Genomic DNA, 12,333 nt, shown 5'->3' with positions numbered 1-12,333 from the left:
AGATAAAGTAGCATGGAGCAATCAAAAATTATAGATACGTTGGAGACGTATCAGGCATCCGCAAGCTTAATTCATGCTCGTCCTCGAGTAGGTAAATGATAAAAAGAGAATTTTTGATGCGAAGTGATACTTTGGTATAATTTCAATGTAAATCTTCTTAATCATGGTATGAATATTCAGATCCAAAAGGTTCAAGACAAAAGTTCATATTGACATAAAAATTATAATACTTCAAGCATACTAATTAAACAATTATGTCATCTCAAAATAACATGGCCAAAGGAAGTTCATCCCTACAAAATCATATAGTTAGGCTATGCTTCATTTTCGTCACACAAAGATGTTCCCAACTTCTATACCCCCGATGACAATCCAAGCAATTGTTTCATACTCAAATAATCTCAAACTTTTTCAACCTTCACGCAATACATGAGCACGAGCCATGGACATAGCACTATGGGTGGTAGAGAATATGATGATGGGGATTGTGTGGAGAAGACAAAAAAGGAGAAAGTCTCACATCAATGAGGCTAATCAATGAGCTATGGAGATGCCCATCAATTGATGTTAATGCAAGGAGTAGGGATTGCCATGCAACGGATGCACTAGAGCTAAGAATGCTCAACAAAAGAAAACTAGTGGGTGTGCATCCAACTTGCTTGCTCATGAAGACCTAGGGCAGTTTGAGGAAGCCCATCGTTGGAATATACAAGCCAAGTTCTATAATGAAAAATTCCCACTAGTATGAACAAGACAACTTATGAGACTCACTATATGAAAATCATGGTGCTACTTTGAAGCACAATATATGAGACCCGCTACATGAAGAACAAGGTGCTAATTTGAAGCACAAGTGTGGAAAAAGAGATAGTAGCATTGCCCTTTTTATTTTCTCCTTCTTTTTTGGGCCTTTCTTTTTTTCTTTTTGGCCTTTCTCTCTCTTTTTTTTTGATTGGGCAATGCTCTAATAATGATGATCATCACACTTCTATTGATTACAACATAATGATTACAACTCGATACTAGAACAAGATATGACTATATGAATGCCTCCGGCGGTGTACCGGGATGGTGCAATGAATCAAGAGTGACATGTATGAAAAATAATGCATGGTGGCTTTGCCACAAATACGATGTCAACTACAAGATCATGCAATGGCAATATGACAAAAATAAAGCATGCCATGATGATGATGATGATGATGATGATGACGATGATGATGATGATGATGGTGGTGGTGGTGGTGGAAGTTGCATGCAATATATCTCGGAATGGCTATGGAAATGCCATGATAGGTAGGTATGGTGGCTGTTTTGAGGAAGATATAGGGAGGTTTATGTGTGAAAGAGCGTATCATATCACGGGGTTTGGATGCACCGGCGAAGTTTGCACCAACTCTCAATGTGAGAAAGGGCAATGCATGGTACCGAAGAGGCTAGCAAATGGCGGAAAGGTAAAAGTGCGTATAATCCATGGACTCAACATTAGTCAAAAGAACTCATATACTTATTGCAAAAGTTTAGAAGTCATCAAAAATCAAGTACTACGCGCATGCTCCTAGGGGGATAGATTGGTAGGAAAATACCATCGCTCGTCCCCGACCGCCACTCATAAGGATGCACAAGCCAGGTACACTTTATGATTCAAATTTGTTACACAACTTTAACCATACGTGCATGCTACGGGACTTGCTAACTTCAACACAAGTATTTCTCAAATTCACAACTACTCAACTAGCACGACTATGATATTATCACCTCCATATCTCAAAACAATTATCAAGCATCAAACTTATCTTAGTATTCAACCCACTAAAAAGAAAGTTTCACATATCTTGAATACCAAGTATATTAACATTAAGCAAATTACCATGCTATTAACGACTCTCAAAATAATCTAAGTGAAGCATGAGAGATCAAGTTTCTTTAAAACAAACCACCACCGTGCTCTAAAAGATCTAAGTGAAGCACTAGAGCAAAAATTATCACGCTCAAAAAGATATAAGTGAAGCACATAGAGTAAACTATCAAGCTCAAAAGATATAAGTGAAGCACATAGAGTATTCTAACAAATTTCAATTCATGCATGGCTCTCTAAAAAGGTGTGTACAACAAGGATGATTGTGGTAGACTAACAAGCAAAGACACAAATAATACAAGACGCTCCAAGCAAAACACATATCATGTGGTGAATAAAAATATAGCTCCAAGTAAATTATCGATGGAAGTGGACGAAAGAGGGGATGCCTTCCGGGGCATCCCCAAGCTTTGACTTTTTGGTGTCCTTGGATTATCTTGAGGGTGCCATGGGCATCCCCAAGCTTAGGCTCTTGCCACTCCTTGTTCCATAATCCATCAAAAGAATTCACCCAAAACTTGAAAACTTCACAACACAAAACTCAATAGAAATCTCGTGAGCTCCGTTAGAGAAAGAAAACAAAAGAATACTTTAAGGAACTGTAGTGAACTTGTTCTTTATTTGTATTGGTGTTAAACCTACTGTATTCCAACTTCTCTATGGTTTATAAACTATTTTACTAGCCATAGATTCATCAAAATAAGCAAACAACACACGCAAAACAGAATCTTTCAAAAACAGAACAGTCTGTAGTAATATGTTACTAACGCAAACTTCTGGAACCCAACAAATTCTACCAAAATTAGACGACCTGGGAAATTTGTTTATTGATCATCAGAAATTGGAATCACTATTTTATCACGTTCTGGTGATTTTTGACAATTCGGGCACTGAGCGCAAAGATTCTGGAAATTACAGCAAGATCAAATAACTATCTTCCAAGAAGATCTAATAGGTTTAACTTGGCACAAACACTAATTAAAAGATAAAACCACATCTAAACAGAATATAGATGGATTATTTATTCCTAAACAGAACCAAAAACAAAAAACACAAAATAAAATTGGGTTGCCTCCCAACAAGCGCTATCGTTTAACGCCCCTAGCTAGGCATAAAAGCAAGGATAGATCTAGGTATTGCCATCTTTGGTAGGCAATCCATAAGTGGCTCTCATGATAGATTCATATGGTAATTTTATTTTCTTTCTAGGAAAGTGTTCCATGCCCTTCTTTAAGGGAAATTCAAATTTAATATTCCCTTCCTTCATATCAATAATTGCACCAATCGTTCTAAGGAAAGGTCTACCAAGAATAATAGGACATGAAGGATTGCAATCTATATCAAGAACGATAAAATCTACGGGCACATAATTCCTATTTGCAACAATAAGAACATCATTAATTCTTCCCATAGGCTTTTTAGTAGTGGAATCCGCAAGATGCAAGTTTAGAGAGCAATCATCAAAGTCACGGAAATCTAGCAAATCACACAAAGCTTTGGGGATAGTAGAGACACTAGCACCCAAATCACACAAAGCATAAAACTCGTAATTTTTAATTTTAATCTTAATTGTAGGTTCCCACTCATCATGGAGTTTTCTAGGGATAGAAACTTTCAACTCAAGCTTTTCTTCATAATATTGCATTAAGGCGTCAACAATGTGTTCGGTAAAGGCCTTATTTCGACTATAAGCATGAGGAGAATTTAACACGGATTGCAACAAGGAAATACAATCAATTAAAGAGAAATTTTCATAGTTAAATTCCTTGAGATCCAAAATAGTGGGTTTAGCAATATCTAGATTTTTATTTCTTTCAATCCCTTTTTTTATCAATTTCATCATCAAGATCTAAAAACTCTGAATTCTTAGAACGCCTTCTAGGTAAGGGAAGATCATAATCAGATTCATCAAGATTCACATTGCAAAACAACGATTTAATAGGGGACACATTAATAACGTTCAGATCTTCAGCTTGATTTTCATAGGATTTAGAAGAACACGCTTTAATAAAGGCATCTTTGTAAGCACACATCCCATCGGTTCTTTCTTTGCACTCATCAATGGAAATTCTCATGGCTTTGAGAGACTCATTGATATCATGCTTAGGAGGAATAGATCTAAGCTTTAAAGAATCAACCTCAAGAGAAATTCTATCAACGTTCCTAGCCAAATCATCAACTTTAAGCAATTTCTCTTCAAGCAAAGCATTGAAATTCTTTTGCGAATTCATAAACTCTTTAACACTACTCTCAAATTCAGAGGGCATCTTATTAAAATTTCCATAAGAGTTGTTGTAGGAATTTCCATAATTATTAGAAGGATTACTAGGATAAGGCCTAGAATTAAAATTCCCTCTATACGCGTTGTTACCAAAACTATTCCTACAAACAAAATTCACATCCATAGATTCATTATTATTCTCAAGCAAAGTAGATAAAGGCATATTATTGGGATCAGAAGAAACACTCTTAACAAATAAATTCCTAAGTTCATCCATCTTTTCACTCAAAACATTGATTTATTCTATAGCATGCACTTTTTTATTAGTAGATCTTTTAGTATGCCATTGAGAATAATTGACCATAATATTATCTAGGAGTTTAGTAGCATCTCCTAAAGTGATTTCCATAAAAGTGCCTCCCACGGCCGAATCTAAAAGATTTCTAGAAGCAAAATTCAATCCAGCATAAATTTTTTGTATAATCATCCATAAGTTCAAACCATGAGTAGGACAATTACGTAGCATTAATTTCATTCTCTCCCAAGCTTGTGCAACATGTTCATGATCAAGTTGCTTAAAATTCATAATATCGTTCCTAAGAGAGATAATCTTAGCGGGAGGAAAATACTTAGAGATAAAAGCATCTTTGCACTTGTTCCAAGAATCAATACTATTTTTAGGCAAAGATGAAAACCACGCTTTAGCACGATCCCTAAGCGAAAAAGGAAATAGCTTCAATTTAACGACATCATTATCGACATCCTTTTTCTTTTGCATATCACATAAATCAACAAAGCCATTTAGATGAGTAGCGGCATCTTCACTAGGAAGGCCGGCGAATTGATCTTAGATTCAACAAAGCAGTATTGATTTCACAAGATTTAGTATTGGCAAGAGGAGCAATCGGAGTGCTAAGGAAATCATTGTTATTGGTATTGGTGAAGTCACACAATTTGGTAGCATCTTGGGCCATCATGACAAGCAAGCAAACTAACACACAAGCAAACAAAAGGCAAAGGGAAAGAGAGGGCGAATAAAACGGCAAGGGTGAAGTGGGGGAGAGGAAAATGAGAGGCAAATGGCAAATAATGTAATGCGAGAGATAGAGATTGTGATGGGTACTTGGTATGTTGATTTTTGCATAGGCTTTCCCGGCAACGGCGCCAGAAATGGCTCGTTGACGGGAGAGTAAATCTTGACTTGACTTGGTGTAGGCCTCCCCGGCAACGGCGCCAGAAATCCTTCTTGCTACGTCTCAAGCTAGCGTTGATTTTCCCTGAAGAGGAGGGGGTGATGCAGCACAGTAGCGTAAGTATTTCCCTCAGTTTTTGAGAACCAAGGTATCAATCCAGTAGGAGGTCACGCGCAAGTCCCTCGTACATGCACAAAACGGTAGCAACTCGCAACCAACGCTTAGGGGTTGTCAATCCCTTCACAGTCACTTACGAGAGTGAGATCTGATAGAGATAATATTTTTGGTATAAAGATGCAAAGTGAAAAGTAAAAGCAAAACAAGTAAAATAAAGTAATGGAGATTGATATGATGAGAATAGACCCGGGGGCCATCGGTTTCACTAGTGGCTTCTCTCAAGAGCATAGATATTCTACGGTGGGTGAACAAATTACTGTTGAGCAATTGATAGAATTGAGCATAGTTATGAGGTTATCTAGGTATGATCATGTATATAGGCATCACGTCCGTGACAAGTAGACCGACTCCTGCCTGCATCTACTACTATTACTCCACTCATTGACCGCTATCCAGCATGCATCTAGAGTATTAAGTTAAAAACAGAGTAACGCCTTAAGCAAGATGACATGATGTAGAGGAATAAATTCATGCAATATGATAAATACCCCATCTTGTTATCCTCGATGGCAACAATACAATACATGCCTTGCAACTCTTTCTGTCACTGAGTAAGGACACCGCAAGATTGAACCCAAAGCTAAGCACTTCTCCCATTGCAAGAACTACCAATCTAGTTGGCCAAACCAAACGGATAATTCGAAGAGACTTGCAAAGATAACTCAATCATACATAAAAGAATTCAGAGAAGATTCAAATATTATTCATAGATAAGTTGGATCATAAACCCACAATTCATCGATCTCAACAAACACACCGCAAAAAGAAGATTACATCGAATAGATCTCCACGAGAGAGGGGGAGAACATTGTATTGAGATCCAAAAAGAGAGAAGAATCCATCTAGCTACTAGCTATGGACCCGAAGGTCTGAAGTAAACTACTCACACTTCATCGAAAGGGCTATGGTGTTGATGTAGAAGCCCTCCGTGATGGATGCCCTCTCCGGCGGAGCTCCGGAACAGGCCCCAAGATGGGATCTCGTGGATACAGGAAGTTGCGGCGGTGGAATTAGGTTTTTGGCTGCCTTCTCTAGTCTAATGGGGGCACGTAGGTATATATAGGAGGAAGGAGCACGTCGGTGGAGCTCCGAGGGGCCCACGAGGCAGGGGGCGTGCCCAGGGGGGCGCCCTCCACCCTCGGGACCTCCCCAGAAACTTCTTGGAGTAGGGTCCAAGTCTCCTGGATCACGTTCAGTGAGAAGATCACGTTCCCGAAGGTTTCATTCTGTTTGGACTCTGTTTGATATTCCGTTTCCTCGAAATACTGAAATAGGCAAAAAACAGCAATTCTGGGCTGGGCCTCCGGTTAATAGGTTAGTCCCAAAAATAATATAAAAGTGGAAAATAAAGCCCAATATAGTCCAAAACAGTAGATAAAGTAGCATGGAGCAATCAAAAATTATAGATACGTTGGAGACGTATCAGGTTGCTACCAATCGAGTGGACTCTATGTTAGTGTCGCCTAGGGAAAGGTAATGATCGGGTGCTTACCCCGGGTAATTGAGGTACCGCGGGTCGTGGATGACTCGGAAGTTCCCCGAATCTTGTGGGTAAAGTGTGCAACCTCTGCAGAGTGTAGAACTATTCGAATAGCCGTGTCCACGGTCAAGGACAGTTGGGTGGTGCTGCTTAAACTACGTCCAGAGTTTTACAGACCGTGTGTGTGTGTGTGTTGATAAACCATTTGGGGTAAGTCAGATGGCTTGACACGATGATCAAGTTGGATTGGTGTCCAACTCTGCTTATGTTGATATTTGTAACTTGTTCATACAGATATATATCCGTACTCTCGTGATGCATACTTTACATGTTGATAGATCATGTCTTTTCACTCAAAACTAGCTTTCTACAAAATACCTACTTAGTGCTCTATCACTACATTATTGTGCCCTGTTCCAATCATGGGTTGCTTGCGAGTACATTCAAGGTACTCATTGGCTTGCCACTGGTTACTTAATTGGCCAGGCATGGAAGAGCAGAAGTTCGAAGAAGAGTTCTTTGGAGACGAACATGCGAACTAGGACGTTTCCCAGTCAGAATTCCTGTAGGGTTAAGGCAGATGGCATGGGTTCTACTTATCGACGAAGATTTCCGCTGCTTAAGTTTATTTGGTACTCAGCCCTTATGGCTTTATCTATGTAAGACTTGACCATAATGGTCATAATTTGTGTAAGACGATATGTATGGATGTAAGACTCTTGTTATTCAGCTTCTGTGTGTTCAGTGAGCATTGATCTCTGGGATCACTATACACAGGCATTCGGTGATCACGACTTATGAGTCGGGGTCCCCACACTCTCGTACTCATCTGCCTCCTCTCTGGTAATAACATATCTTCCTTTTGCCTGATAATCAAAGAAGGCAGGAGCAGGGAGAGTAATACGAACAGCACGACGTCTGTCAAAGATTAAGCGATACTGGGGAGGTGATTCATTCCTCTCAACAAACTGGTGGTGAACCATAGCATTAAACTCTAGGTAAGCAGGAGGCAATTCAATATCATCATTACGTATGGTTACACCAAGAAAATCAGCTAAGCGGGTTGCATAAATTCCACCAAAGAAATCTCCATTAAATCTATTAAGATGCAACCTACGTGCAATAATGGCTCCCAAATTATAAGATTTATCTCCTAACACAGCACTCCTAAGAATACTAAGGTCAGGCACACACATGTGACATGCCTCATCTTTACCATTAATGCATCTACCTATGAAGAGAGCAAAATAATGTATAGCAGGAAAGTGAATGCTCCCTATGGTAGCTTGTGTTATATCTCTAGATTCCTCCACAGTTATACTAGCAAGAAAATCTCTAAATTTAGATTTGCGAGGTTCCCTGACACTAACCCATTGTGGAAGTTTGCAAGCAGTGGTAAAATCCTCTAATTCCATAGTGTAAGAATTTTCATAAAGATCAAACAAGACAGTTGGAGAATTACGTGAAGACGAAAATTCAAACCTCCTCACAAAGGAACTAGTGAGATAGTGGTACTGGCGACATTTTTCTTCCTCGAAGCTCACAAGATCAGCGTTACGCAAGTATGCGTTAAATTCTTCCTTAATCCCCGCTCGACCCATGAAGTCCTCTGAAGGCCATTCACAGGGCCGCACTGGGGCGTCCCTTGGTGGCTCATCATCAGCATCATGCATTGCAAGCTTGGGCTCTTGTTTCGTTGAAGAACCACATTGGTACATTTTCCTAAACATATTTCTTCCTCTGAAAAATTTCTGAAATTTTTAGTAACTTCAAATAAAAGTGAACCAAGCTCAACAAAATTGATAGCAACTACTCCTACAAGTGCCTAGAGCCTATATCATGCATCAAAACTACTTTTGACCATATAAATTTGACATGCAAGCTCAAGAACAGGGTCACCTAGGCAGCAGAAATTTGGAATGAATAAAGCACTAGAACAAAAACTAATTGGACCAATGGAGGAGTCACATACCAAGGAACAATCTCCCCTAGCAGTTTTATGAGAGGTGCTTTGAGCAAGGAGATCGAAAATCGCAACAAAATGAGCTAGAACTCGTGCTTGAGCTGGATATTCGTGTTTGTGGGAGGAAGAAGGAGTGTGTGGGTGCAGGAATAAGTGGAGGAGGGCCACCGTGGGCCCACGAGGCATGGGGGCGCACCCAGGGGGTAGGGCACGCCCTCCACCCTCGTGGCCAGGTGGATGCCCCCCGTGCTGTGTTCTTAGTCCCAAATATTCTCAAATATTCCAGAAAAATCATATTTAAATTTCAGGGCATTTGGAGAACTTTTATTTTCAGGGTATTTTTATATTGCACGGATAATTCAGATAACAGACAGAAAAATACTATTTTATTTTACTTAATATAAATAACATAAAGTAAAAGGAGGGTACAGAAGGTTGTGCCTTCTAGTTTCATCCATCTCATGCTCATCAAAAGGAATCCACTAACAAGGTTGATCAAGTCTTGTTAATGAACTCATTCCGAATAACATGGAACCAGAGAAATTTCGAGTAACACTATGTTACCTCAACGGTGATATGCACATCCCCAATAATAAGAATATCATATTTCTTTTTGACAGTAGGTAGAGGAAATTCAAAACCTCCAATAATAATCGATGGAATTTTTCCAACAGAGTTGATACTATGAACTTGAGGTTGTTTCCTCGGGAAGTGTACCGTATGCTCATTACCATTAACATGAAAAGTGACATTGCCTTTGTTGCAATCAATAACAGCCCCTGCAGTATTCAAAAAGGGTCTTCCAAGAATATTAGACATACTATCGTCCTCGGGAATATCAAGAATAACAAAGTCCGTTAAAATAGTAATGTTTGCAACTACAACAGGCACATCCTCACAAATAACGATAGGTATAGCAGTTGATTTATCAGCCATTTGCAAAGATATTTCAGTAGGTGTCAACTTATTCAAATCAAGTCTACGATATAAAGAGAGAGGCATAACACTAACACCGACTCCAAGATCACATAAAGCAGTTTTAAGATAGTTTCTTTTAATGGAGCATGGTATAGTGGGTACTCCTGGATCTCCAAGTTTCTTAGGTATTCCACCTTTAAAAGTATAATTAGCAAGCATGGTGGAAATTTCAGCTTCTGGTATCTTTCTTTTATTAGAAACAATATCTTTCATGTACTTAGCATAAGGATTCATTTTAAGCATATCAGTTAATCGCATATGCAAAAAGATAGGTCTAATCATTTCAGAAAAGCGCTCAAAATCCTCCTCATCCTTTCTCTTGGATGGTTTGGGAGGAAAAGGCATGGGTTTCTGAACCCATGGTTCTCTTTCTTTACCATGTTTCCTAGCAACAAAGTCTTTCTTATCATCACGTTGATTCTTTGATTGTGGGTTATCAAGATCATTATCATTGTTTCCTAGCAACAAAGTCTTTCTTAGCAACAAAGACTTTCTTAGCAGGTTCAATTTCCATATCATTATCATTGCTAGGTTGAGCATCATCATAAACATTATCATTAACATTATCACTAGTTTCAGGTTCATTACCAAATTGTGTTTCAGCATCAGAAATAGAAATATCATTTGGATTCTCAGGTGTATCAATAACAGGTTCACTAGAAGCATGCAAAGTCCTATCATTTTTCTTTTTCTTCCTTTTAGAAGGACTAGGTGCATCTATATTATTTCTCTGAGAATCCGGCTCAATTCCCTTAGGATGGCCTTCAGGATACAAAGGTTCCTGAGTCATTTTACCACCTCTAGTCATAACTCTAACAGCATTATCATTATTCTTACTATTCAATTCATTGAGCAAATCATTTTGAGCTTTAAGTACTTGTTCTACTTGAGTGGTAACCATAGAAGCATGTTTGCTAATAAGTTTAAGTTCACCTTTGACATTAGCCATATAATCACCCAAGTGTTCAAGCATATTTGAATTATATTTCAATTGTCTACCAAAATAAGCATTGAAGTCTTCTTGCTTAACCATAAATTTGTCAAACTCATCTAAGCATGGGCTAGCAAACTTAGTAAATGGGATTTCAGCTTTATCATATCTATAGAGAGAATTTACCTTTACTATGTGTCGGGTTATCAAGACCATGTATTTCTTCAATAGGTAATGGATTAAGATCATATGTTTCTTCAACAGGCGGTAAATTAAGACCATGTATTTCTTCAATAGGAGGTAAATTCTTAACATCTTCAGCTTTAATACCTTTTTCTTTCATAGATTTCTTTGCCTCTTGCATATCTTCAGGACTGAGAAATAGAACACCTCTTTTCTTCGGAGTTGGTTTAGGAGGAATAGGCTCAGGAAGTGTACAATTATTTTCATTTGTCAACATATTATTCCATAGAATTTCAGCTTCATCCGGTGTTCTTTCCCTGAAAACAGAACCAACACAACTATACATGTAATCTCTGGAAGCATCGTTTAGTCCATTATAAAAGATATCAAGTATTTCATTTTTCTTAAGAGGATGATCAGGCAAAGAATTCAGTAACTTGAGAAGCCTCCCCCAAGCTTGTGGGAGACTCTCTTCTTCAATTTGCACAAAATTATATATATATATATCCCTCAAAGCAGCTTGTTTCTTATGAGCAGGGAAATATTTAGCAGAGAAGTAATAAATCATATCCTGGGGACTACGCACACAACCAGGATCAAGAGAGTTAAACCATATCTTAGCATCACCCTTTAATGAGAATAGGAATATTTTAAGGATATAAAAGTAACGAGTTCTCTCATCATTAGTGAACAGGGTAGCTATATCATTTAATTTAGTAAGATGTGCCACAACAGTTTCAGATTCATAGCCATGAAAAGGATCAGATTCAACCAAAGTAATTATATCAGGATCAACAGAGAATTCATAATCCTTATCAGTAACACAGATAGGTGAAGTAGCAAAAGCAGGGTCAGGTTTCATTCTAGCATTAAGAGATTGCTGCTTCCATTTAGCTAATAACCTCTTGAGCTCGTATCTATCTTTGCAAGCTAAAATAGCTAAAGCAGCTTCCTTTTCAAAAACATAACCCTCAAGAATAACAGGTGATTCATATTTATTAGGGGGAGAGTCTTCATCATCACTTTCATCAATATTATCAGTTTCAATATTTTCATTCTCTCTAACCCTAGCAAGTTGTTCATAAGAAATTCACCAAGTAGCACAGTAGTATCAAGCATAGAAGTAGTTTCATCATAAGTATCATGCATAGCAGAAGTGGCATCATCAATAACATGCGACATATCAGAACAAATAGCAGAATCAGGTTTAGGTGTCGCAAGCTTACTCAAAACAGAAGGTGAATCAAGTGCAGAGCTAGATGGCAGTTCCTTACCTCCCCTCGTAGTTGAGGGATAAATCTTGGTTTTTGGATCTCTCAAGTTCTTCATAATCATAAGCAGATATAAAT

Source organism: Triticum aestivum, chromosome 2A (genome assembly GCF_018294505.1).
Source record: "Triticum aestivum cultivar Chinese Spring chromosome 2A, IWGSC CS RefSeq v2.1, whole genome shotgun sequence".
NCBI classification, from domain to species: domain Eukaryota; kingdom Viridiplantae; phylum Streptophyta; class Magnoliopsida; order Poales; family Poaceae; genus Triticum; species Triticum aestivum.
This window is presented reverse-complemented; position numbering follows the sequence as displayed.